The 26,402-nt window shown below is 44.7% G+C and overlaps 7 non-coding genes across 7 annotated transcripts; 5 read left to right on the top strand and 2 right to left on the bottom strand.

The window, feature by feature from the left end:
• The first annotated feature begins 2,573 nt into the window (after positions 1-2,573).
• Positions 2,574-2,647, top strand: trnav-uac (transfer RNA valine (anticodon UAC)). The gene has a single exon. It is a non-coding gene; the product is annotated as a tRNA-Val (tRNA).
• A 637-nt stretch (positions 2,648-3,284) lies between these two features.
• Positions 3,285-3,367, top strand: trnal-cag (transfer RNA leucine (anticodon CAG)). Its single transcript has one exon. It is a non-coding gene; the product is annotated as a tRNA-Leu (tRNA).
• Positions 3,368-5,862: 2,495 nt separating this feature from the next.
• Positions 5,863-5,945, top strand: trnal-cag (transfer RNA leucine (anticodon CAG)). The gene has a single exon. It is a non-coding gene; the product is annotated as a tRNA-Leu (tRNA).
• A 1,375-nt stretch (positions 5,946-7,320) lies between these two features.
• On the top strand, positions 7,321-7,393 carry trnak-uuu (transfer RNA lysine (anticodon UUU)). The gene has a single exon. It is a non-coding gene; the product is annotated as a tRNA-Lys (tRNA).
• Positions 7,394-9,545: 2,152 nt separating this feature from the next.
• trnae-cuc (transfer RNA glutamic acid (anticodon CUC)) lies at positions 9,546-9,617 on the bottom strand. Its single transcript has one exon. It is a non-coding gene; the product is annotated as a tRNA-Glu (tRNA).
• A 2,668-nt stretch (positions 9,618-12,285) lies between these two features.
• On the top strand, positions 12,286-12,368 carry trnal-cag (transfer RNA leucine (anticodon CAG)). The gene has a single exon. It is a non-coding gene; the product is annotated as a tRNA-Leu (tRNA).
• A 2,871-nt stretch (positions 12,369-15,239) lies between these two features.
• Positions 15,240-15,313, bottom strand: trnan-guu (transfer RNA asparagine (anticodon GUU)). Its single transcript has one exon. It is a non-coding gene; the product is annotated as a tRNA-Asn (tRNA).
• Positions 15,314-26,402: the final 11,089 nt, after the last annotated feature.

Below are 26,402 nucleotides of genomic sequence, written 5' to 3'. Positions count from 1 at the left end.
GGCCGAGTCCTATTCCAGTGTAATAGGCTCGAGGTGCTGAATGGCCTTCAGTTCCCGTATAACACGCTCGAGGGGCTGAATGTCCTGCTGCTGTTCCTATGTAACAGGCTTGAGGGGCTGATTGGCCTCCAGGGCTGGTGTAACGGGCTCGGGGGCTGAATGACCTCCTCCTGTTGCTATCTGACAAGCTTGAAGGGTTGATTGGCGGCAAGTTCCTGTATAACTGGCTCGAAGGGTTGAATGGCCTCCTCCTGTTCCTATATAACAGGCTGGAGGGTCTGTCTGGCCTCCAGTTCCGGTGTAATGGGCTCGAAGGGCTGAATGGCCTTCAGTTCCCGTATAACACGCTCGAGGGACTGAGTGGCCTCCTCCTGTTCCTATGTAACAGGATTGAGGGGCTTTTTGGCCACCAGATCTGGTGTAAGGGGCTCCAGGGCCTGAATGGCCTCCTCCTTTTGCTATCTGACAGGCTTGAAGGGTTGATTGGCGTCCAGTTCCTGAATAAAAGGCGCGAAGTGCTGAATGGCCTTCAGATCCCATATAAGAGGCTCGAGGGGCTGAATGGCCTCCTCCTTTTGCTATTTGACAGGCTTGAGGGGTTGATTGGCCTCAAGTTACTGTATAACAGGCTCGAAGGGCTGAATGGCCTCCTCCTGATTCTATGTAACAGGCTTGAGGGGATGATCGGCCTCCAGTAACGTTGTAATGGGCTTGAGGGGCTGAATGGCCTCCTCCTTTCCCTGTGCAACAGCCTTCAGAGGCTGAATGACCTTCAGTTCCGATATAAGAGGCTTGAGGAGTTCAATGGCCTCCTTCTGTTCCTGTGGAACAGCCGTGAACGACTTGCCGCCAATTTGTCCAAGATGGCCACCGTACTTACAGCCATTTTGTCCAACATGTCCGGCGAACTTGCCTCCATTTTGTCTCAAAATTAGAGCCGGACCTTTCAGGAGCGAGATTAGAAAACATTTCTGCACACAAAGTGTGGTGGAAGTTTGGAACTCTCTTCGACAAACGGCAATTGATACGAGCTCAATTGTTAAATTTAGGTCTGAGATAGATAGCTTTTTGGCAATCAAAGGTATTAAGGGATATGGGCCAAAGGCGGGTATATGGAGTTAGATCACAGATCAGCCATGATCATATCAAATGACGGAGCAGGAACGAGGGGCGTGATTGGCCGACTCCTGTTCCTATGTTCCTATGATATTATTTACATAGAATTCCGACAGGCATTTGATAAGGTTCCACACAAGAGACTGTTGGCAAAAATGAAAGTGCATGAAACTTGAGGCAATGCATTGACATGGGTAGAGAATTGGTTCGGAGATAGGAGGCCGAGAGTAGGGATAATGGGTACATACTCCAATGGGCAGCATGGGACTAGTGGTGTCCCCCAGGGATCTGTAACTGGGGTCTCAGCTTGTCTCCATATTTATTAATGACTTAGATGAAGGAACAGAGAGTCGTATATCCAAGTTTGCTGATGAAACTAATTCAGGTGGTACAGTGAGTAGTGTGGAATGCGATTGGAAAGTTGCAAAGGGACATTGATAGATTAAGTGAGTGGGCAAAACAATGGCAGATGGAGTTCAATGTGGGGTAATCCACTTTGGACCTATGGTCAGGATATTTTCCAAAAGGTAAGAAGCTAGGAACTGTGGAGAAGCAGAGAGAATTAACGGTTCATTTCCATAAATCAGTAAAAGCTAACGGATGGGTCCAAAAATAATTTAAAAGGCTAACGGAGTGTGAGCCTTTATCTCAGGGGCTGGAATATAAAGAAGTGGAAGTTATGTTCCAGTTATATAAAGCTCTGGTTAGACTGCGTCTGGAGTAACTGCGTTCAGTTTTGGACACTGCACCTCAGGAAGGATAGATTGGCCTTGGAGGGGGTGCAGAGCAGATTCACCAGAATGTTACCGGGGCTGAAAAGGTTAAATTATGAGGACAGGCTGCATGGACTCGGCTCGTATTCCCCCGAGTATAGAAGATTGAGGGGCAGTCTGAGCGAGGTGTTTCACATCTTTAAATGATTCGATAGAATAGAGAGAGAGAGAATCAATTTCCTCTGGGGAATCAAGAACGAGGGGGACATAACCTTAAAATTAGAACCATGCCATTCAGGTTCGAAATCAGGAAGCACTTTTTTACACAATGGGCAGTAGAAGTCGGGAACTCTGTCCCCCAAAAGCCTGTGGATGCTGGGGCCAATTGAAGCTTTCAAGACTGAGATCGATCGATTTTTGTTGGGTCAGGGTATCGAGGGATCGGGAGCAAAGGCAGGAAAATGGATTTGAGGTTCAGATCATCTCTGATCCAATTGAAGGGCGGAAGAGGTTCAAGGGGCGAAATGGCCTCCTCCTGTTCCCAATGGAAATGTTGAGAATATGCTTTGTTGAGGCTGTGACGTCAGGGTCATCCCCTGTCCAAACAAAGCAGGCCACATTTGGGAGTTTAATAACTTTGAAATGAACATTTTTCTTTTGTGACTTGTGCAACTTCGATCAATTGAATTGTTATGAAAGATAATCAATGCAGTCATTCGAACTTCTGGCTGATAATTGAACAGAGGTTTCTGTAGTGTAGTGGTTATCACGTTTGCTTTACACGCGAAAAGTCCCCGGTTCAATCCCGGGCAGAATCATTATGTTGGGGCAAATTTATTTTCTCATTGTGAAATAGCCGGTCCTGTTAAATTGAACACAAATTCGTGGTCTCACGAGCACTGAACATTTTAAACCGAGCCCTTAAAAATACAGTGTGTAAAATGAGAAGGGATAAAAAGTTCATCGCATAAAAGAAATTATTAAAGTTTTCCAAATTCCCTCAGTGGCCTTTCATTCTGCAAAATAACCTTATCGGTTCATTAATGGTGATTGAAACAATGATTGTCTTTTTTTTCTCTTCCATGCGATTAACATAACAAGTGTTCAAAAGTTGCATTCCCTGACCGGGAATCGCACCCAGGCTACAAAGGTAACAGCGCCAAATCCTAACCACTAGACCACCAGAGAACTCTGTTGGTTGTATTATCAGATTTAACATGGAATTCCCTTTCTCTGTGATTCAGCTTTTAATTCTTTTTAGCTCCTGATTGCGGATATTCCCGTGTTTCAATAGGAATAAAGTGCAATCGGCTCAGGAAAACCCGGGGAGGTGGCATCCCGCTCACCGAGCCTTTCCAGCAGCATTTATCTTACCAAGCACTGGAGTGAGTGAAACTGTCTCCTGGCGGGGGGTCTCAATGTGGAAAGGGTGGCGAATGAGGGAATCATTTGTCAGTGAGGGTGGCCGAGCGGACTAAGGCGCTGCGTTCAGATCGCAGTTTCATTTGGAGGCGTGGGTTCGAATCCCACTTCTGACATCTACTGTTTTATTTGTCGCTTGAGCTGCAGTTGATTTTTCGGCCCAGTTGATTTGCTCTTCCCGCAACAACCAACCCGGTCTCGATCCACGGCACGTTTTGACGCCCACCGTCTCGTCCCTTAACCGAGCTTTGAACGAAAATATGCTGGAAGCACAAGGCGGTCATTCAACAACTGTGGAGAGAACAGACACTTGGGGAAATGTACCATAGGAACAGGAGTCGGCCATTCAGCACCTCGAGCCCGCTCATCCATTTGATAAGATCATGGCTGATCTGTGATCTAACTCCATATACCTGCCTTTGGCCCATATCCCTTAATACCTTTGGTTGCCAAAAAGCTGTCTATCTCAGATTTAAAATTAACAATTAAGCTAGCATCAATTGCCCTTTGCGGAAGAGAGCTCTAAACTTCTACCATCCTTTGTTTGTAGAAGTGTTTTCTAATCTCACTCCTGAAAGGTCTGGCTCTAATTTTTGTACTGTGCCCCCGAGTCCTAGAATCCCCAACCAGAGGAAATAGTTTCTCTCTATCCAGAAAACGTCAATGACACAGTCAATGAAAGGTGCAGTTCACGAAGGTGGCTCACCAGCACCTTCTCAAGAGCTATTAGGGATGGTCAATAAATGCTGACCTTGCCATTGACACCCACATCCCATGAATGAAGACAAAAAAAGTCGCCTGCATGGCCGAGTAATTTCCTGCTGCTAAACGACGGGAAGAATGAAACCATCGGCTTCAGTCCTTTGAACGAACTGTATACACTTGCCGTCGAGCTCAATCCCCACTTGGTCCTCTGCCCCGAATATCCACTGCATCAGAAAATCCTCCATAACATAGAATCACAGCATGGAAACATCATAGAAGGAGGCCATTCGGCCCATCGTGCCCGTGCCAACTCTTTGAAAGAGCTATCCAATTGGACCCGCTCCCCTTCCCTTTCCCCATCGCCCTGCAACATTTTCCCCTTCAAGTATTTATCCAGTTCCCCTTTGAATGTTATTATTGAATCTTTTTCCACCATCCTTTCAGGCAGTGCATTCCAGATCATGACAACTCGCTGCGTAAAAACATTCTCCCCGTCTCACCTCTGTTGCCAATTACCTTAAATCTGTGTCCTCTGGTCACCATCCTTTCTGGCACTGGAAATAGTTTCACCTGATTTATTCTATCAAAACCGTTCATGATTTTGAACACCTCTGTTAAATCTCCCCTTAACCGTCTCTGCTCAAAGGAGAATAACCCCAGCTTCTCCAGTCTCTCCACCTCACTGAAATCCCTCATCCCTGGCACCATTCTAGTAAATCACCTCTGCACCCTCTCCAAGGCCTTGACATCCTTCCTAAAGTGTGGTGGGCAGAATTGTGTGATGGCCAGCTGGGGCCTAACCAGTATTTATAAATGTTTATCATAAGTTCCTTGCTTTTGTACTCTATGCCTCTATTAATGAAGTCAACGATTCCGGACATGTGTTTGTACAATCTATTCAACTTGTCCTGCCACCTTCAAAGATTTGTGTACGTATGCCCCCAGGTCTCTCTGTTCCTGCAACCCCTTTAAAATTGCACTATTTAGTTTAAAGAGCTGGCACAGGCACGATGGGCCGAATGGCCTCCTGTGATTCTATGATTCTATGTTTTTGATTACACCTCTATGAAGCGCTTTGGGATATCCCCCAGAAGTGGGAGTCAGCAGTTCACTTTCTCCCTTAACACTTCCATCTGACGTAGGCTGGACTAAATCGATATTTTCGCGGTGCACTTGTTATCATGTTGGCGTCACACACGAAAAACTCCCGGTTTAATCCCGGGTCAGAAACAATTTGATGGAACTTGCTCCTCACAAACTTCCAGGCGCGAGCTTTCTATCGTGCAAATTGGGCTGCAATCCTTTCACATTCAACAATGGCTGCACCAGATTCCTGGTCTCAAAACCAGTGAACAGTTTTAAGCATTGCGTAAAATGAGAAGGGATGAAAGTTAAAAAAGTTAGCGTAGTTTCGACAGTCACTCGGCAAACTTGTTAGCATTTCATTCAGTGCGAAACAGAAAGTTGTGGGTTTATTAATGGTGATTAAAAGAATCATCTGAGATACTTGAATTATTTTGTGTAATTCAGTGAACTGTTTGGTAAAAATAGATTCCCTGATCGGAAAACGAACCCGAGCCGAGGTGATAAAAGCGCCGAATCTTAACCACGAGACCACCAGCGAGTTTTGCTTACAGTATTATTAGATTTAACGTGGATTTCCCTTTCTCTGTGATTCAGCTTTTAACCCTTTTTAGCTGCTAATTGCGGATATTCCCATGATTAAATAGGAATAAAGTATATTAGGCTCAGGAAAACCCGGGGAGGTGGCATCCCGCTCACCGAGCCTTTCCAGCAACATTTATCTTACCAAGCACTGGAGTGAGTGAAACTTCCTCCGGGATGGGGTGGGGGGGGGGTGGGGTTTCAATGTGGAAAAGGTGGCAAATGAAGGAATCATTTATCAGTCAGGATGGCCGAGCGGACTAAGGCGCTGCGTTCAGGTTGCAGTTTCCTTTGGAGGCGTGGGTTCGAATCCCACTTCTGGTATCGGTTATTTTGACTCCTATTTTATTTGTCGCTTGAGCTGCAGTTGATTTTTCGGCCCAGTTGATTTGATCTTCCCGCAACAACCAACCCGGTCTCCGTCCACGGCACGTTTTGACGCCCACCGGCTCATCCCCAAGCCATTAGAAGTAAATGCCTTTCATGACTGCTGCTTACAAATGTATTTACATGTATCTGTATTATTTATTCATTTATTGGGGTGTATATATTGTAAATGTATTTTCTGGATATTTATTTCTCCATGTCTTAATTTTTATTACACACAAATACATAACACAGGTACACAGCGATATAATGATAACCACCACACAGTTACACCCAAATGTATTTATAAGTGTCACAGATGCAATCATATATATTTATGACAAGATATATCATATTGTAAAAATAATCAAAATAAATTTATAAATGGCACACATAACATGAACACTTACTTTACAAAGAAGCATGACATCCATTTGTACACATCCATTGTTTAAATTTTCACACCGTCCTGTTTGCAGTCCTGAACAAAGTCCACACACAGAAAGTCTCAGCGTTTTATCAGATGCTGCCCGTCCTGTTGTGCATTTTGAGCAGTTCCTTTTCTGTGATGTGATGATTCTGGGTGCCGGGTGTGTGTAATTGGATTTGCTGCAGTCGTGCTGCCGCGGACAGGTGAAGGCTGCTTCTGAGGCTGCCTGACTCCCGGTGGGAGTGGGCGGGGATTTGATCATCTGAAATAAATGAAATGGTGTATGAGAAACTTTCATAAAGGTAAACATCCAAATCTTTGCTATCAGACATTGTGGCGCAGCGGTAACGCGTCTGACTCCGGATTAGAAGGTTGTTTGTTTAAATCACGTCGGGGTCACAGTTGTCCTTATTGTTGTTAGGAGGCTGGATAATTCCCGCTTCCTTATTGCAATCCCTTTTTCACAATAAACAGAATCCTGCTCTGAATTCTGCCTCACGAGTTCCCCAGTGTCAGGGAGAGAAGCGTCTGATTCCCTCATTTATTTATTGCAAGAAACATACACAAACACACTTATTAATTCAAACTCAGCCTGCTGCTCCACACGCTCAGAGATAAACACAGCCAGAGAGACAGACAAACACCGGGAAATAGACAAACCGGTTTCTCAGAGAATTGCCTGTACCTCCACTGTCGAATGCAAGGGCTTTTGTTGTTCGCTTTAGTTCCATACCTTGGAATTCAGGAGAATCTGGTACATGGTTTAGAGGACAAGGCACGGGCGCGATGGCCCGAATGGCCTGCTTCTGAGCTGTCTCCTTCTCCGATTCTGAACTCAGCGCCTCGGGCGGAGCCAGCAGCTGCCTCACTGCAATAACAGACCAAATGAAGGCAGTTCAACCAGCCCAGCTAGCTCAGTCGGTAGAGTATGAGACTTTTAATCTCAGGGTCGTGGGTTCGAGCCACACGTTAGGCGAGTTTTGTTTTAAGCTTTCGTGTGTGAACCCTCCGCTTGCTTGACTGTCAGTGCAATAGACGAGTCTGGAAGTGCCGCGCAGTGTGCAACAGTCAAAACTTTAAAAGGAGCAGAAGGTTATTCGGGATTCAGATACACAAACCTCTCTGATGAGCCTGATATTTTGTCAGAGGTTGCTGCCTCCCCTACATCTCTTGCTCTCTGACGAGGCACTTGCTCCGGTTTCAATTTACAAACTGGGTGAGTTGGTGATCGGGTGTAGGAGAGCTGGTTTGTGATCTGAGTTGGAGACTCAGCGGCCCCGGGTGAGACAGAGAAAAAAAATCAGTCCAGGCCCGGCCCCAATCTGGGATGTGGAAGAAAACACGGGAGGAGTGTCCGGTGTGAGGTCCCTGTCAAACCAACTGCCCGAACAAAGCTGGCCACAGTCACAGAATCAGAATGGCGATTTCCTGAGGGGGGTGGGCGTGGCCGGTTCATGTGGAAAAGGATCCGGACGAGAATGATCTGATTCATAATGTTAGGGGAGGGAAATTAGGGAGCTCCTTCGGAACGTTAATTGCTTGAAAATGAAGCCTTTTTCCTGTGTAACCTGTGTGGTTTTGATGAATGAAATGTTTGTAAAAAGGCATCCGTAGATAAGGATTGAGAGCTTTTAGGACAAGAGGGGAAATGAGGAGTTTTTTTTCACACAGAGGGTTGTTCCGATCTGGTAGCCATTTGCTGAAAGAGTGGTGGAAGCAGCTTTCATAGGAACTTTCAAAAGGCAATTGGACAGGTACTTGAAGAGGACTGATTTGCAAGGCTACGGGGAAAAGGCTGGTTTTTTTGGACGAAATTGGACAGCTCTTTCAAAGAGTACGCAAGGCAACATGGCCGAATGGCCTCCTTCTGTGCTGTAAAATTGTATGGTTCTCTTGCATGATTTTAGTGTGGGACAGGAGAGATGTTGTTTAAAGAGAAATAAAAGTGTCCCAATCCGAGCAGAGAGAGGTGACTGGTCAGTTCCCCTCTGTCCAGTATAAATCACCAGCGGTTTTCTGTGGTGTAGTGGTTATCAGTTCGCATTGCAAGCGAACAGCCCTGCTTTCGATCCTGGGCGGACAATTTATGTTGCAATTGCTGTTCACATTCTATATTAATGACTTGGATGGGGGACCGAGTGTAATGTATCCAAGGTTGCTGATGATAAAAAGGTAGGTGGGAAAGTAACCCGTGAGGAGGACGCAAAGGGAGGTGGACCGGTTAAGTGATTGGGTAAGAAGGTGGCAGTTGGAGTAAAAGGTGGGAAAATGTGAAATTGTCCACTTTGGTAGGAAGAATAGAAAATCAGAATATTTTTTAAAAGGTGAGAGTCCAATAAATGTTGTTATTCATAGTTGGGTGTACTTGTAAACAAATCACAAAAAGTTAACATGCAGGTACAGTAAGCAATTAGGAAGAAAAATGGTATGTTGGCCTTTTTGCAAGGAGGTTGGAGTATAAGAGTAAGGAAGTCTTGCTGCAATTAAATAGGGCTTTGGTGAGAACACACCTGGAGTACTTTGATGTAGTCTACTTGGATTTTAGCAAGGCTTTTGACAAGGTCCCAATTGGCAGACTGGTCAAAAAAGATGTGATTGCACTAGAGAGGGTACAGAGGAGATTTACGAGGAGGTTGCCAGGGCTGGAGATTTTTGGCTGTGAGGAAAGATTGGAGAGGCTGGGGTTGTTTTCTTTGGAACAGAGGAATCTGAGGAGTGATTTAATTGAGGTGTACAAAATTATGAAGGGCCGAGATAGAGTGGATGGGAAGGACCTATTCACCATAGCAGGGAGGTCAATAACGAGGGGGCAGAGATTTAAAGTGATTGGTGGAAGGATTAGAGGGGAGCTGAGGAGAAATATTTTCACCCAGAGGGTGGTGGGGGTATGGAACTTACTGCCTGAAAGGGTGGGAGAGACATAATCCCTCGTTACATTTAAAAAATACTTGCATTTGCACCTGAAGTGGTGTAATCTGCAAGGCGACGGACCGATTGCTGGAAAGAGAGATTCGGCTGGTTGGCTCATTTTCGGCCGACGCGGACGCGATGGGCCGAATGGCCTCCTTGCATGCCGTCAATTTGGGATGATTCTGCAAAAGTGGCAAGTGTTTTTTTGTAACAGCAAATTCCCTGACTGGGAATCGAACCCGGGCCGCGGCGGTGAGAGCCCCGAATCCTAACCACTAGACCACCAGGGAAGGCATGAAAAGTTTCTAAATATATCTGGGAGTGTTTGTATTAGGTTCAAATAAAATTTATGGTTTCGTGACTCTGTTCGTTGCAAATGTATTCACATGAATCTGTATTATTTATTTATTTATTGGGGTGTATATATTGTAAATCTATCTCTGGCGCTGATAAGAGTCCATATAATTCCGCAATTAATGTTTCATTTGCGTTTTCACAATAACAGGTCTGTCTCACTGGTTCCCCTGTGTCAGGGAGGGAAGTGTCTGATGCCCTCTTTTATTTAATGTTACAAACGGAAGACAAACACTCGTATTCGTTCAAAATCAACCTGAAGGTGGACACACACACAGAGATAAACACAGCCAGTGATATGGTCGTTATGTTGGGATTGCTGCACATGCATACCCAGTGGTGAGTTTACTGCAATGATAGACAAGAGCGGCAGAGTTTTTCAGGCCCGGTTACCTCAGTCGATAGAGTGTGCGACTCCAAATCCCAGGGGCATGAGCTCAAGCCTCATGTTAGGCACATTGTGGTTCAAACTTTTTTATGTTGCTTTCAGGGGTGAACCCAAGCTCTGATTCCCCCCGACCTCCCGTGCAGTGTCACCGCGCACATTGTGGCCGCGCCCGGGCTGATTTCTCTCTCTCTCACCCGGGACCGCTGAGTCTGATGCACCGTGATCACCAACTCATCCAGTTTGTGAATTTAAACCGGAACAGGTGTCTCGCAAAGGGCAAGAGAAGTAGGGAAGGCTGCAACATCTGACAAAATCTCATTCCAATTAAAGGTTTGTGAAACTGAATCCCTAACACTTTCTGCAACGTTTAAAAGTTTTGGCATTCACTGTACAGGACGCGGCACACAGAGTCTCGTCTCTGACACACACAGTGATGCGTTGTGCTGTTTTCACTCGTAAAACAGCTTTTGTGATATTGTGATATTGTCTTTGACTCCCTCACCAGCGGAAAGGGTTTGCCTATCTCCCTTTCAAAATCCTAAAAAGCCTTCTATATTCCAGGGAATACAAGTATGTAACCGCTCCTCATAATTTAACCCTTCGAGCCCTGCTAACATTCTGGTAAATCTGGGCTGCGCTCCTTCCAAGGCAAAAAAACCCTTTTGGAGTAAAAGGGAATAAAATTTAAAATGAGCGTCACTGAGGATCAGTTTTCTATCACTCAAAGTTATCTGCTCAATGAAGTAAAAAATGCAGTTTACGAAGAATAAGGGAGCAGCCACTGTCTCCCTTATTGGCAGGAGAAGAAAATCAACCTGGATGTTTATGGAGACCAAGTTCCAACATAACGTTTCTGCCCGGGATCGAACCGGGGACTTTTCGCGTGTGAAGCAAATGTGAGAACCACTACACGACAGAAACCGATGGCATCTTGCTCAAAGCAATGGGCAACTGAATGGTGTCCTCTCTCTGCTCGTACTTGGAATGTGTTCTTTCAAGTATAGCAAGAGATTCAGACAGTGGCTGCTCCACTTTTTCTTTAAAAAATCTCAGGGTAGTGGGTTTAAGCCTCACGTTGGGCGAGTACCGTTTTAAACTTTTTTGCTGCTTTCACCGGTGAGCCCCAGCTCTGACACTTACCCCACCCCCCTCCATCTCACCGCGCACGATGGGGCCGCGCCCAGGCTGAATATCTCCAATTCGGTTTCCGCCCCAGTTGCAGCATGAAATGGTCCTTATCAAAGTCACAAATTACACTCCATGTGACTACCACCATGATAAACTATCCCTCCTCATCCTTCTCAAATACAATATCTCACCGTGCTGTTATGCTGTTAGACGAGTTTCCTCTCTCTGCTCTTATTTGCAATGTGTTGCTTTTCCGACTGATAACACTTAGTATCATCGTATTATGTTAGTCCACAAGAGGAGACCATTCGGCCCATCGTGCCTGTGCTGGGTCAAACACACGTATTCGTTCAAAATTCGTTCAGAGATGGATTGAGTGCCTTGTTGTCAGAAAATTGCCGAAACCCCCACAGTCTGCAGCTTTCCTCCTCGCTATCAACCACATGGCCTATTTTTGTGTCACCCGCAAATTTCTTAATCATGTCCCCTAAGTTTCGGTCCAAATCTTTAATGTAGAGCACAAAAAGCAAAGGACCAAGTACCGAGCCCTGCGGCACCCCACTGGAAACAGCCTTCCAGCCACAAAAACACCCGTCGACCATTACACTTTCCTTCCTGCCACTGAGCTAATTTTGGATCCAACAAGCCACATTCCCTTGGATCCCATGGTGCTTTACTTTTTGGACCAATCTGCCATGTGGGAACTTTTCAAAAGCCTTGCTAAAATCCATGTAGACGACATCAATTGCGCTACCCTCATCCATCCTTCTTATCACCTCCTCGAAAAATTCAATCAGGTTCGTCAGACACAACTTCCCCTTAACAAATCCATGCTGACTGTTCTTGATTAGTCCGTGCCTTTCGAAGTGACAGTTCATCCTGTCCCTCAGAATTGATTCCAATAATTTGAAATGGAGTCTTTCTCCTGCTTGCTGCAATAACAAATAAGGTGATTCAAAGAAACAAGCCCGGCAAGCTCAGTCGGTAGAGCATGAGCCCCACGTTGGGCGAGTATCATTTTAAACTTTTATGTTGCGTTCACTGGCCAACGGTGCAGAATTGATGCAGAATGAAGCGTTCAATTTGTAGTCAGGATGGCCGAGCGGTCAAAGGCGCTGCGTTCAGGTCGCAGTCTCTTCTGGAGGCGTGGGTTCGAATCCCACTTCCGACAATGCTTATTTTTACGAAGACGTGAAAATATTTTATTTGTGGATTGGGCTGCAGCTGATTTTTCGACCAAGTGGATTTGCTCCTCCCACAAAAGCAACTGGCTTTGTGATGGAAATGTGACTTGAGAAGTTTCAAACGGTGAAATGTTTGACATATTAATGACCTGAACAAAGAAATAGAACAGCACTGGGAAACATTTAAAACGGTGATCAATAGAGTTCAGGAGAAATATATCCCACTAAAAAGCAAGAACAAACTCACCAGAAATGACACACCAGGGATGAATAAAGAAACAAGGGCAAAATTGAAACTGAAGAAAAAGGCACACACTGGACAATAAAGGAGAGAGGGGAATGTGATAACACTGGGAAAGAAGTCTAAAGAACTATTAGAAAGGCAAAAAGGAATATCAAAAAAAGCTAAGTATTCTGGACACATCAACAGCCAAAGAAAGTTTAGGATAGGAATAGGGCCACTAAGGGATACACACGACAAATTCACAGGCAATGACAGCGAAATGGCAGAAATATTAAATAATCACTTTGTTTCAGTATTTACCAGGGAGACAAGTATTTTGGGCATGACAGTGGAAGAAGAGATGAAAAAAATATGTAAAGACATTTAAGATCGAAAGGGTGGAGATAATTGATAAACTCATCAAACTTAGAGAGGAAATTTCCTGTTGGGAGCATAACCAGAGTTTCAAACCGCTCAGCCACGCTAATTTCTGTATTACTGTTCAGGAGCTCATTTTACGGGGACGCGATTACTGCGCTCCATTTAGGGAGGCTCAGTGAAAGGCGGAAATTGATCTATTAATAGAATCATAGAATAAGATAGCGCCATTTGGCCCATCGTGCCTGTGCCAGCTCTCTGAAAGAGCTGTCCAGTTCGTCCCACTCGCCTGCTGTTTCCCCATAGCCCTGAAAATGTTTCCATCCAAGCGTTTATCCAATTCCCTTTTGAAAACTGTGAGTTAAGAAAAACAATATTGAAAGGGGTGCTGGGGCCTCTGCAGCGTCGATGTAGAGTGTGTGATGATTGAAGTTATCAAGATGGTTGCTTTACACATGGTATGTTGTGCAATCATCCTGAAATATCTTCAATATCCAATACAAATTGAATTGCAAACCTGACGGACCAACACTGGAAAACAAGTCACGAGTGAACGCAAATCATCTGGGACCCGTTTTTAGCCTCACGGCACTTTAAATAAAGTGAAATAATTTTGCATTGAAAAGATTTGGAACTTGCATCTGTGCCTTTATTTGTTCCATTTCTGAAAGTTGCTGGCGTCTGATGATGTACACGCCTCTGCTCCCTCTATTAAACAAGAAAGGAGGTGTTTGACGTTGACGGGACCTGTTGGTTCTGAGCTCATCCTTTGCATTGAGTGGGTTCGCGTCTTTTAAACAGCGTCAACTTTCGCCCAGCGGTGAACTTCACAACAAACAAGTTCATCACCGTCTCACCGCGGGCACTGACTGACACGTTTATCGTTATTTCTTTCAGACCGAAATAAATAGGAACCGTGATTTTAAATTTGCACGAAGTGATTTTTAGGTCGTCGCCTTTAAATGTTTCAAAGGCGACTCCGAATTTATGATCGTCTGGCCATTTCACCAGCCGTGTTGAAAACCAAACATGTCTCTAACTTTCGCGTCTTTTTTCGAAAGGCAAAAAACGTATTTCCCATGACCTCTGAAGGATGGACTAGTACATTTCAGAAAGCTGAAGCAAGTTCACCAGCCTTTTAATCCGGAGTCACACCTTTGCGCCACGCACTCTGAAGACAGGATCCTGGATGTTATTATATTTTTTGAATGTTTCTCAAACACCGCTTCATATATTTGTTGAATGGATGCGGCTCATCAAATCTCCGCCAGATCCCACCGGTAATGAGACAGCATTGGAAGCAGCCTTCACCCCCAATATCACGCTGGCTTTCATCGCCTGCTCCCAGCGCACTGCATTAACAGGGCTGGGAGATCTGGACTTTGTTCACATTGAATCAGCAATGTGAATCGTTTAATATTGAATCATTTTTAATGGGGACAAGGTTTCAAAATATTTCAACGCAGTTTCGAACCGGGGATTTATTGCGTGCGAGGCAAACGTGATAACCACTACACTACGGAAACCTGCTGCCTCTAACTCCGTGTTAGGGATATAGAATCATAGAATCATAGAAGTTACAACATGGAAACAGGCCCTTCGGCCCAACATGTCCATGTCGCCCAGTTTATACCACTAAGCTGGTCCCAATTGCCTGCACTTGGCCCATATCCCTCTATACCCATCTTACCCATGTAACTGTCCAAATGCTTTTTAAAAGACAAAATTGTACCCGCCTCTACTGCTGCCTCTGGCAGCTCGTTCCAGACAAAAGTTGCTTCCCCGACCGGGAATCGAACCCGGGCCGCGGCGGTGAGAGCGCCGAATAATAACCACTCGATCACGAGGAACCTCTCAGCCAAACTAATTTCCGTATTACTGACCACGAGCTGATTTCACAGGGATACATTTACTGCGCTGTATTTAGGAAGGCTGCAGAGAAGGATAGGTGGCGCTGGTCAGGCAGGGAATCCCAGAGCATCGCGCCGACACAAACATTTAACTGTTTCTTTACATGTTCCTGATACCCGACGGCAGTGTAAATTATGGCGAATCAGGCATGTTCAGATGACATTGTTCACAGTGTGTTTTCTTGCAGCCAAATCACACATTAGAAAACTTGAAATGAGATGAAGAGATCGGAGCCATTCCAAGTGCTCCCAGTTGCTGCAGATCAGGAATGAAAACATGGCACCGGCTTCAGGGCGATCAGAATGAGGCAATGAATCCAAAAGTGGGAAGAAAAAGGTGCAACTTTCGTCCCTGGGTGGGCTCGTACCACCAACCTTTCGGTTAACAGCCGAACGCGCTAACCGATTGCGCCACAGAGACCGTCTGGTCCTTTTTTTGCAAGATACACCAAAGCAGCGTGTCACCTAGCCAAAGTTACATGTTGCAGCCACAGAAATGCAATTGACCACTATCAGTGTTACTTTTCCAGAAATAAAGGATGGGACATTGTTTGTGGAAACATGGAAACGGTCTGGTCTCGCTCACAGCGTCGATATCACCGCCAACCAGCTCTCCTGCAACCGACGCGCCCACCGGTGCTTTGTCTGTTACTCAGTCGCACTGTGGGAGAACCTTCACCACATGGACTGCAGCGCTTCAAGAAGGCGGCTCACCACCACCTTCTCAAGGGCATTTAGGGTTGGGCAATAAATGCCGGCCTAGCCAGCGACGCCCACATCCCATGAATGAATAAACAAGTATTCTGAGCGTCCTGACGCTGATGTCAGGTTTTGATCCCTGATCTGCAGTAACTGGGAGCGCTTTAAATGGCACCGACCGTTCAATTTCACCCACAACATCAGAGTAACTGTTCCAGGGGGACATGCCGACTCAGCTGCGTCTTGGCCGCCTGTCTGGTCAGTCCTTTATTCGTCTCCAATTCCGTTTCCCAAAGCGTTTCTACAGATTCACAAAGCTGTTTGTCATTTCGGTTCCTTTCGATTTGTCCAGCTCCCGACTGGCAATAATTTGCAAACCTGGTTGCAACCCTCCACCTTGCATCGTGTCCAGGGATGGGTTATTTGGAGAGACTGGAGAAGCTGGGATTGTTCTCCTTGGAGGAAAAAAAGATTAAGGGGAGATTTAATAGAGGTGTTCAAATTATATGGGGCTATTGATAGAATGGATTGGGAGAAGTTGTTTCCATTGGCAGGAGGATCGATAACCAGAGGACACAACCTGCATTTATAAAGTGCATTTAATGTAGTAAAACGTCACAAGGTGCTTCACTGGAGCGTTATTAAACAAAACTTGACACTAAACCACATAAGGAGATATTGGGATAGGTGACCAAAAGCTTAGTCGAAGAGGTAGGTTTTAAGGCATGTGTTAAAGGAGAGAGAGGCGGAGAGGCTTCGGGAGGGAATTCAAGATCTGAGGGACGAGGCAGCTGAAGACACAGCCGCCAATCGTGGAGCGATTAAAATCAGGGTTGCGCAAGAGGCCAGAATTGGAGGAGCACAGAAATTCCTTTTTCGTTTATGGGATGTGGACGTCGCGGGCGATGCCAGCATTTAATGCCCATCCCTAATTGCCCTTGCGAAGGTGGTGGTGAGCCGCCTTCTTGAACCGATGCAGTCCGTGGGCTGTTAGGAAGGGAGTTCCAGGATTTTGACCCAGCGATGATGAAGGAACGGCCGATATATTTCCAAGTATGGATGGTGTGTGACTTGGAGGGGAACGTGCAGTTGGTGTTGTTCCCATGTGCCTGCTGCTCTTGTCCTTCTGGGTGGTAGAGGTCGCGTGTTTGGGAGGTGCTGTCGAAGAAGCCTTAGCGAGTTGCTGCAGCTGCAGTGCGTCCTGTGGATGGGACACACTGCAGCCACAGTGCGCCAGTGGTGAAGGGAGTGAATGTTTAGGGTGGTGGATATGGTGGTGACCAAGCGGGCTGCTTTGTCTTGGATGGTGTCGAGCTTCTTGAGTGTTGCTGGAGCTGCACTCATCCAGGCAAGTGGAGAGTTTTCCATCACACTCCTGACTTGTGCCTTGTAGATGGTGGAAAGACTTTGGGGAGTCAGGAGGTGAGTCACTCGCCACAGAATACCCACCATCGGACCTGCTCTTGTAGCCACATGATCTCGAAGGGTTGTAGGGCTGGAGGAGGTTGCAGAGATAGGAAGGGGGCGAGGGCCATGGTGGGATTTGAAAGCAAGGATGAGAATTTTGAAATCGAGGCGTTCCTGGACAGGGGGTTTGGCTGGAACGTCACACCGCCCCTCCCGTGTTTACTTCCACAAACGTACATTGGGAGAGGGCTTGGGCGGATTTTTCTGTGTCTCACCCGGGGCCGCTGAGTCTCCTGCAGTCCCCCCGATCACCAACTCACCCAGTTTGTACATTTAAACCGGAACAAGTGCAAAAGGGCAAGAGATGAAGGCAAGGCTGGAACCTCTGACAAAAAAATCTCTTATCCACCAGCGAGGTCTGTGTCCCTGAATCGCTAACTCTTCTTTCACCTACCGATTTGTCTTTTGCACTCGCAGTGAAGCGGAGGGCCGTTTTCACTCGCACGCCAGCAATTATGATATCAAGAAAAAGGTGGCGGAGAAATTCTCCATTTCAGCGAAAATGGAGCGCTGGGGTCCGCTCATGAGTGCAGCGTAAAAGTTGAAACTAGCACCCACGGTCGTGAGGTGAATGCTTCTACCGACTGACCTCGCCAAACCTGAGGAAACTGCTACTTCCTTGTCTGTTGTTGCAGCGAGCCGGCTGTTGGCTCCGCTCCAAGGGTTCAGTGCAAACCATGAAACAGGTTCTCCTGAATTCCATGGTGTAGAAGGCAATCGAGTAACAAGTCGAGCAATGTATTCCGCTCAATCATTGATCATTCCATTCAGATCTTCTGCTTTTCAGCTGCACTTCCCCCCCCAAACATTGCGATTAATTTTGCTCAGTATTTGTTTCGCTTGTTTAATATTTTGTTCGCCGGCTTTGCCAGATTAACATTTCATTTCAATTATCAATGACAGGGAGCAATGAAGATCACTTGTAAAATTCCCTCGGGGCCATCAATGTGTCAGAATCAAACACCCGGGCGTTCAAGCACCAACCAACTGAACTAAGACGGTTCACTCACTTGTCCCAACACCTGCTGTGCCTTAACTTGCTCACCGCTACCAGTAGTTTATTTTTAAATGACGCCTCCCTCCCTGACACCGCAGAACTAGTGACCAAAGTTCCGTTTATTGTTAAGAAAGCATTAATTCCGAAATTATCCAGGCGCATATGAAATGTAAAATAAATAATGATTTCGACACGCAGCATTTTGCTTTGAATTCAACCGCACTACCGTTGGCCCACGAGGGCTACTAATAGCATAGATTATATATGTATATACACTTATTATATGCTTAAATATATATGTTTGATGCAGTGTTCCCCAGTGGTTGGGGATAGTTCATTGCACAAAAATAATTCAATTCTCTGAGACACTTAATGTTTTTTTTAAATCACCATTAATACGTTTTGTTGCACACTGAAGGAAATGCAAACTTGTTTGCCAAGTGACAATTAAAACGTTAATAAATCTTTGTGCTTTGCATGTCATGAACTTGTATCCCTTCCCATTTTGCATACTGTATTTTAGGAGTCTGCTTAAAAATCTTTAGTGCAGCCGCTGTTAAATTTTAAAAGGTTTGTAGCCCCTTTCACGCTTGAACAAAATCGACCCTGAAGGTTTATGGGGAGCAAGTCCCAACAAAATGCTTCCCTCCGAGGTCAAATCGGGGACTTTCTGCGTGTAACTGGTGAACATGATAACCGCTATACTACGGAAACGACAAACTTTTCGGTCTCAGGTCTGAAGGAAGTGCCGTGGGAAAACATGAACTGCTGACTCTCTTTACACTGACTCTTTTCACGAACATTTCATTGATCGAAACTATGCAAGTCACAGGGAAAAAGTGTCAAAATCACTAAACTCGCGAATTAGCCCCAAAATCTATCAATATCAGTTTTGAAATTTTCTATTGACCCCCAGCCTCAACAGCTTTTTGGGGGAGAGAGTTCCAGATTTCCACTCCCCTTTGTGTGAAGAAATTCTTCCTGACATCACCCCTGAATGGCCCAGCTCGAATTTTAAGGTTACGCACCCTTGTTCTGGGCTCTCCCCACCAGAGGAAATAGTCTCAATCTGCCCTGTCAAATCCTTTAATCATCTTAAACACCTCAATTAGATCACCCCTTAATATTCTATACTCAAGGCAATGCAAGTCGTCCATGCAACCTGTCCTCATAATTGCTTATCAAGGATAGCCACCAAAAAGGGTTTTACGATGGCTGGCTCTTGAGTGCACTGGTCTTTATCAATGGTTATCTAGGTCGAGGGGTATGATTCGCACTTCGTGGTTTTTAGTCCAAATATATGAGAGATCCGGGTTCAAATCCCGGATAAGCCCTTATTTTACTTTTGATCTTGAACTTCCAAAGACAGAAAAGTACCCAAATCACCCCACATGAATGAAACAATTCTTATGCTTCATACTATTACCTAACACAACTGCCCAACATGGTTCTGATGAAATGTCATTGACCTGAAACATTAACTCTGTTTTTCTCTCCACAGATGCTGCCTGACCTGCTGAGGGTTTCCAGCATTTTCGATGTTATCAGAGTATCACTTCCCTCATCACCTAACTACACTCCTCCACTAGATGTCGCCTTGTGGTGCAAACAGGCTCCTTCCACACAGCCAGGTGTTCTGCTTTAGGCAATAATTATAACTATAAATTTTGAACTTGTTGGTTAAAACATATGGCCTTGCCCATTGACCAGAAAGCAGAATGGTGTTTATCTCTCACCAGTACAGCCCTTTCCCGCTGCGTCAGTATGGAATGATACGGAGCAATCATACAGATGTCACACCTCTCCTGCTTCCCTGTGAAGCTGGTAAGACGAACAGCACACAATGCTGTCTGACACACATACACACCAGCTCTGAATGATTTAAAGGCCTTGTTATGATTGTCAGAGAATTGTTTATATCAAAAGGACAATTAACTTACGAGTATTATGATATCAGCTGCAATCCAAGAGTTTCTGGACTTCAGAATCTACTAGTCTCTATATTAAACATTTGCATGCATTTAAAATGAAGCAAATCTGTCTTATGATTGTAGTTTCATTCTCCCAACAGAGATTTATACTTCCTTACTTAAGAAGCAAAAGCTAAAGGTTAATATGACTTCAATATAAAGACTAACTCTTTCCTTACAATACAGATACCCCAAACTAATATAACACCTCAAATTGATGGAGATTCTCAAACTAAAGCAGTATCTCAAACTGATACAGTCCCTCAAACTAATACTGTACCTGGAATTAATACTGTACCTCAAACTAATACAGCACCTCAAACTAATAGTGTTCCTCAAACAAATACAGCACCTCAAACTAATACAATACCCCAAAACTAATCATTAACTGAAATGTTAAAGTCCGAACAGGACAAGCAGGTTGATCTTCACATGCGGCGGATCTGTTAAGAGGATATTAAGCTGCAGGAGAAAGTCCCGTTCAGGAACTGCAGTTGTATTCAATTAATTTCGAGTCTTTTCGCAACATTGGAGCAGAGAAACACGTGGTATGTAATATCACCGCAGGGCCTTCCATGGTCGGTCTAATTCAGTACAACATCCCCAGTACATTCAGTCTGAAGCTCATCACCAGATGCCTTTCAAGTTACCTTTGCTGATTTGTTGCAGTTCCGTTTCGGTTTGAACAGAGTTGTTTCTTGACCTGCAAAGCTTTATTGGGGCGAGGGGTAATGAGTTTGTACCGGGCAATCTGTAGCTGCCCATTCCTAATTGATCTTCAATTGACTCAATACATTTCAATTAAACTATCACAAAATGTCGGACTATTCCTGCACCCACTCCCCATCCCCACCACCACCAATGTTCCAACTTACTCCACTTCTCCATCGCTACTTCTACCAATCTCTAACTCTGTCTCCATTTATAAATCTGTCTATCGTGCTCTCTTTCTACCAATTTTATGTTCCTTTATCTCTTTCAACTGTATCCATTGTTATTTTCACATTATAAAATCAATATAAATCTCCTTCGACCGATTCGTATGTATCGTTGTCTCTCCACTGCTTTAAATGTATCCATCTATCTATCTATCTATCAATCTATCTTTCGTTCCATCTATCTATCTATCCATCCATCTATCTATCCATCTATCTATCTCTATCTATCCATCTAGCTATCTAAGTGTCTACCTTTATCTTCCTATTTCTCTATATCTGTTTCTCCCTTCACCTGTTTATTGCTCTGTTGTTGTTTCTCTATCGCTTTCAGTCTCTCCTCCTTCATTACTCAAGTTTATCAAATAACTTTCTAATCTTTATCAAATAATGCAATATTAAAGCATGAGCACGAAGTAAATTAGCAAATTCCAATTCTCTAAACTCTGACCAATTATTTGCAACCGAGATGTTAACGTTCAACGGGAAGGTAAAGGTCGATTCTAGTCGCCCAGCCGCCTGTTCATGAGAGAAAATATTAACTCACAGAGAAAGGTACATTTCATGAGCCCCGGTTTTTAATAAGCCAATCATTTGCTTTGTACAACTTTCGACGAAGAAAACATGTGGTAAGTTTGAAGGAAATCCCCAATGTAATGAATGCCTAATAATGTCAGTGGTGTGGTGTTTTATTCAAAAGAAAAGTTTATTTAAACGAAAATGTAGTTGTTATCTCAAGATCGTTAATAAATTAGCCGCATTCACAGCGAACTTTTAAATTGATAAAATACATTTTCACATAAAGTTTTGTCATGTATATTTTCTAATATTTCACCGGCTTGAATTTAGCTTTTATCGAACACAGAAAAATACTTCAACCAATGATTTATCACCTATTCAAGATTAATTTGCATTTTTTAATGTATTGGTTTGTTTTAAGGAAATAGTGCGGGCTGTATCAGCCTTGCAAGGAAACGAAATGAAAGTGAGCATCCGGACACACACACACACAGACCCATATATGTACACAGACACACACACACACACAAACCCACACAAATACACACACACAGGCACACACAGACCCTTGCAAATACACACACACACACACACACAGACAGACTCATACAAATACACAGAGACACAGGCACACAGACCCATACAAACACACAGAGACACACACACACACATACAAATACACAGACACACACAGACCCATACAAATACACAGACACAGACACACACACACACACAGCCAAAACAAATACACAGAGACACAGGCACACACACACACACACACAGATCCATACAAATACACAGAGACACAGGCACACACAGACCCATACAAATACACAGACACAGACACACACAGACCCATACAGATACACAGGGACACACACACACACACACACCCATACAAATACACAGAGACACAGGCACACAGACCCATACGAATACACAGAGACACACACACCCCCATACAAATACACAGACACACACACAGACCCATACAAATATACAGACACACACACACACACAGACCCGTACAAATACACAGACACACGAGTTATATTCAAAGGCTAAAAAGAAAAATAACTAATAAATCTTCATCCCAGTCATCAGTCCCAGAGAGCAGTAAAACGGGTTATAATCAAAGAGTAAAAAGGCAAATATCTAATAAATCTTCATCCTAGTCACCAGTCCCAGAGAGCAGTAAAATGGATTATAATCAAAGAGTAAAAAGACAAATAACTAATAAATCTTCATCACAGTCATCAGTCGCAGAGAGCAGTAAAACGGGTTATAATCAAAGAGTAAAAAGACAAATAACTAATAAATCTTCATCACAGTCATCAGTCCCAGAGAGCAGTAAAACGGGTTATAATCAAAGAGTAAAAAGACAAATAACTAATAAATCTTCATCCCAGTCATCAGTCCCAGAGAGCAGTAAAACGGGTTATAATCAAAGAGTAAAAAGACAAATTACTAATAAATCTTCATCCTAGTCATCAGTCCCAGAGAGCAATAAAACGGGTTATCATCAAAGAGTAAAAAGACAAATAACTAATAAATCTTCATCATAATCATCAGTCCCAGAGAGCAGTAAAACGGGTTAAAATCAAAGGGTAAAAAGACAAATAACTAATAAATCTTCATCCTAGTCATCAGTCCCAGAGAGCAGTAAAACGGGTTATAATCAAAGAGTAAAAACACAAATAACCAATAAATCTTCATCCTCGTCACCAGTCCCAGAGAGCAGTAAAACGGGTTATAATCAAAGAGTAAAAAGAAAAATAACTAATAAATCTTCATCCCAGTCATCAGTCCTAGAGAGCAGTAAAACGGGTTAAAATCAAAGAGTAAAAAGACAAATAACTAATAAATCTTCATCCTAGTCATCAGTCCTAGAGAGCAGTAAATCGGGTTATAATCAAAGAGTAAAAAGACAAATAACTAATAAATCTTCATCCCAGTCATCAGTCCTAGAGAGCAGTAAAACGGGTTAAAATCAAAGAGTAAAAAGACAAATAACTAATAAATCTTCATCCTAGTCATCAGTCCTAGAGAGCAGTAAATCGGGTTATAATCAAAGAGTAAAAAGACAAATAACTAATAAATCTTCATCCTAGTCAGTGTTGCTGGTCTCCTATTAGATTGAGGACTCCCTGAAGCTTCCCTCACGGTTGTACAAACCGATATCAATTCGATGTCTGCACATAAATCAAGGTATGTTGTTGTAACAAAACTGTGTCTACGACTAGTTTCCAGTGTTAATTTATCTCAACACGTAAGTGTATGATATAAATCTCTTTCTGGTACAAGAATATGATCCCAGAAAATACTTTTGCTCATTTGGTGGACAAATAATGAACATATTCCAATGAAAGTTAATAAAACTTGCATTCCCAGACCGCCTTTGACGTCATAAACATTCCCAATGGGATTCACTGAGAAGTAAAAGGAATAAGAAGATATCAGGAAGACTGGCGAAAACCTTGGTGAAAGAGTGGGTTTAAGGAGGGTTTAAAGGGAGGAGAAGTAAATGGAGAGTCGGAGGGGATAAGATGGGTTTTCAAGAGTAGAATTTCGATGTCTGCAGGACAAAAATCGATCCCCGGCCAAAGAAGGAGATATTAGGAGAGATGACAAACGCTTGGAGCAAGAGATGGGTTTCATGGAAGGTCTGAAAGAAGGAAATAACTTGCCTTTATATCGCACCTTTCAAGGCCTCAGGACGTCCCAAAATAGTCAATGAAGGACATTGTGTAGTGTAGTCACTGTGGTAATGTAGGAAAAGCGGCAGTCAATTTACACACAGCAAGATCCCACACACTGCAATGAGATAAATGGCCAGAAAATCTGCCTGAGTAATGTTGTTTCAGGGATAAATATTGGCTAGGACACCGGAAAGAAATACCCTGCTCTTTTTCGAATATGGCTGTGGGATTTCATACATCTACCTGAGAGGGCAGATGGGCCCTCAGCTTAACGTTTCCTATGTTGTCACCTCCGACAGTACACCACTCCCTCAGTACTGCCCCTTCAATAGTACTGTGCTCCCACAGCACTGACCATCCAACAGAATGCCAGTCACTCAGTACTGACCCTCCGACAGTGCAACACTTCCTCAGTACTGCGCCTCTGACAGTCCTGCGCTCCCTCAGTATTGACCCTACGTCAACATTGCACTCCCTCAGTACTGACCCTCTGAAACTATTGCACTCCATCAGTATTGCCAGTCTGACAGTGCACCACTCCCTTAGTACTGACCCTCCGACAGTGCACCACTTCCTCAGTACTGACCCTCCGACAGTGCACCACTCCCTCAATACTGACCCTCCGAATGTAATGTGCTCCCTCAGCACTGACCCTCCGATGGTAACGCGCTCCCTCAGTACTGACCCATCGACAGTGCACCACTCCCTCAGTACTGACGCCCTGACAGTATTACGCTCCCACAGTAGTGACCCTCCGACAGTGCCGCCCTCCCTCAGTACTGACCCTCTGACAGTACTGCACTCATTCAGTGGTGACCCTCCGAAAGTGCAGCCCTCCCTCAGTACTGACCCTCCGACAGTACAGTGCTCCTTCAGGACTGTAATGCATTTTCAGCCCCTGGTTTATTTGTTCAAGTCTCTGGAATTGGACGTCAATGCACAGCCTTCGAACGCACTGGTGAGACTGCTACCACTGAGCCACGCCTGACACCTGAAAGGGTGAGAAAGAGATGCAGGGGCTTCGGAAGGGAATTCAGGAGCGTGGATATGGCTGAAGTCACGGCTGTCAAAATAGGGCAAATGGACTCCGGATGCACAAGCGGCCAGAGGTGAAGTAGCAGAGTGTTTGGGAGGGGCTGTCGGACTGGAGGTCAGAGATAGGGAGGGGTGAGGGCCTGATGGATTTAAGTGTAGGAAAGAATCAAAATAAACTACAGGCTAAGGAGATTGGAATCCAACGCAGGTCAGTGAGGGCTTCGGTGATTGGTGAGCCACTCACCAATCAAAAAGCCAGGGGTGGGGATGGATTCCGTGGCTAAGATGTAGAAATTTTGTGGCCAAAGATCATGTGTACCAATTTTTACCTGTAGGAACTGGTGGGTCATCAAAAACAGAATGTGGGTCGAACAACACAGAGACATTGGAGAGGCGGTGGTTTTGTCAGCGTCCATCTGAAAGCTGCTCAGTGTCTGTGCACTGTGTCACCAAAGGGCAGCATGCAGATGAGGATGAGGAGCGAGCCAAGGATTGAACCTTTAGAAACATCAGAGATAACGGTGATAGGGTGGGAAGAGAAGCTTCTCCTGGCTCTGATCAGATAGGTGAGTGGAACCAAATCTTCATCCCAGTCATCAGTCCCAGAGAGCAGTAAAACGGGTTATAATCCAAGAGTAAAAAGTGAGGTAGCTCCAGCAAAGACGCCAGTGTCCTAGGATTGAGGAGGTGACGGGTGGGTTGTCGGTAGGTGTGGAGATGGGGGTGCGTGGGGGTTGGGCCATGGAAGGATCTAACACTAGGGATGAGAATTTTTAATGTACGCGATATGGAACTGGGAGCCTGTGAGGGTCAGTGAGTCCGAGCAGGACCTGGTGCTGGTTGGACACGGACTACACAGTTTTGGATGAGCTCACGTTTATGGAAGGTGGAGGTTGGGTGGCCGGTCAGGAGTGCATTTGAGGAATGGAGTCTGGAGGGACAGAGGCATTAATGAGGGTTTCAATGGGCAATGGGCTGAGGAAGGAATGGAGGCGGGTGAGGGAATCACGGGGCCTTTGTGATGGAGGTCAAATCGGGTCATGAGCTCAGCTCGGTGTTACACGGGACCAATTTTACTGGAGCCGTTAACCAATGTCGAATAAACGGGTAAACATCTGCAGTAAAATAGCGGAGAGAGGAATGTCAATGGGACACGTTCAGGGTCCGTCCCCTAATATCACTCACAGTC

Source organism: Heptranchias perlo, unplaced genomic scaffold (assembly GCF_035084215.1).
Source record: "Heptranchias perlo isolate sHepPer1 unplaced genomic scaffold, sHepPer1.hap1 HAP1_SCAFFOLD_50, whole genome shotgun sequence".
Taxonomy (NCBI): Eukaryota; Metazoa; Chordata; class Chondrichthyes; order Hexanchiformes; family Hexanchidae; genus Heptranchias; species Heptranchias perlo.
This window is presented reverse-complemented; position numbering and strand designations above follow the sequence as displayed.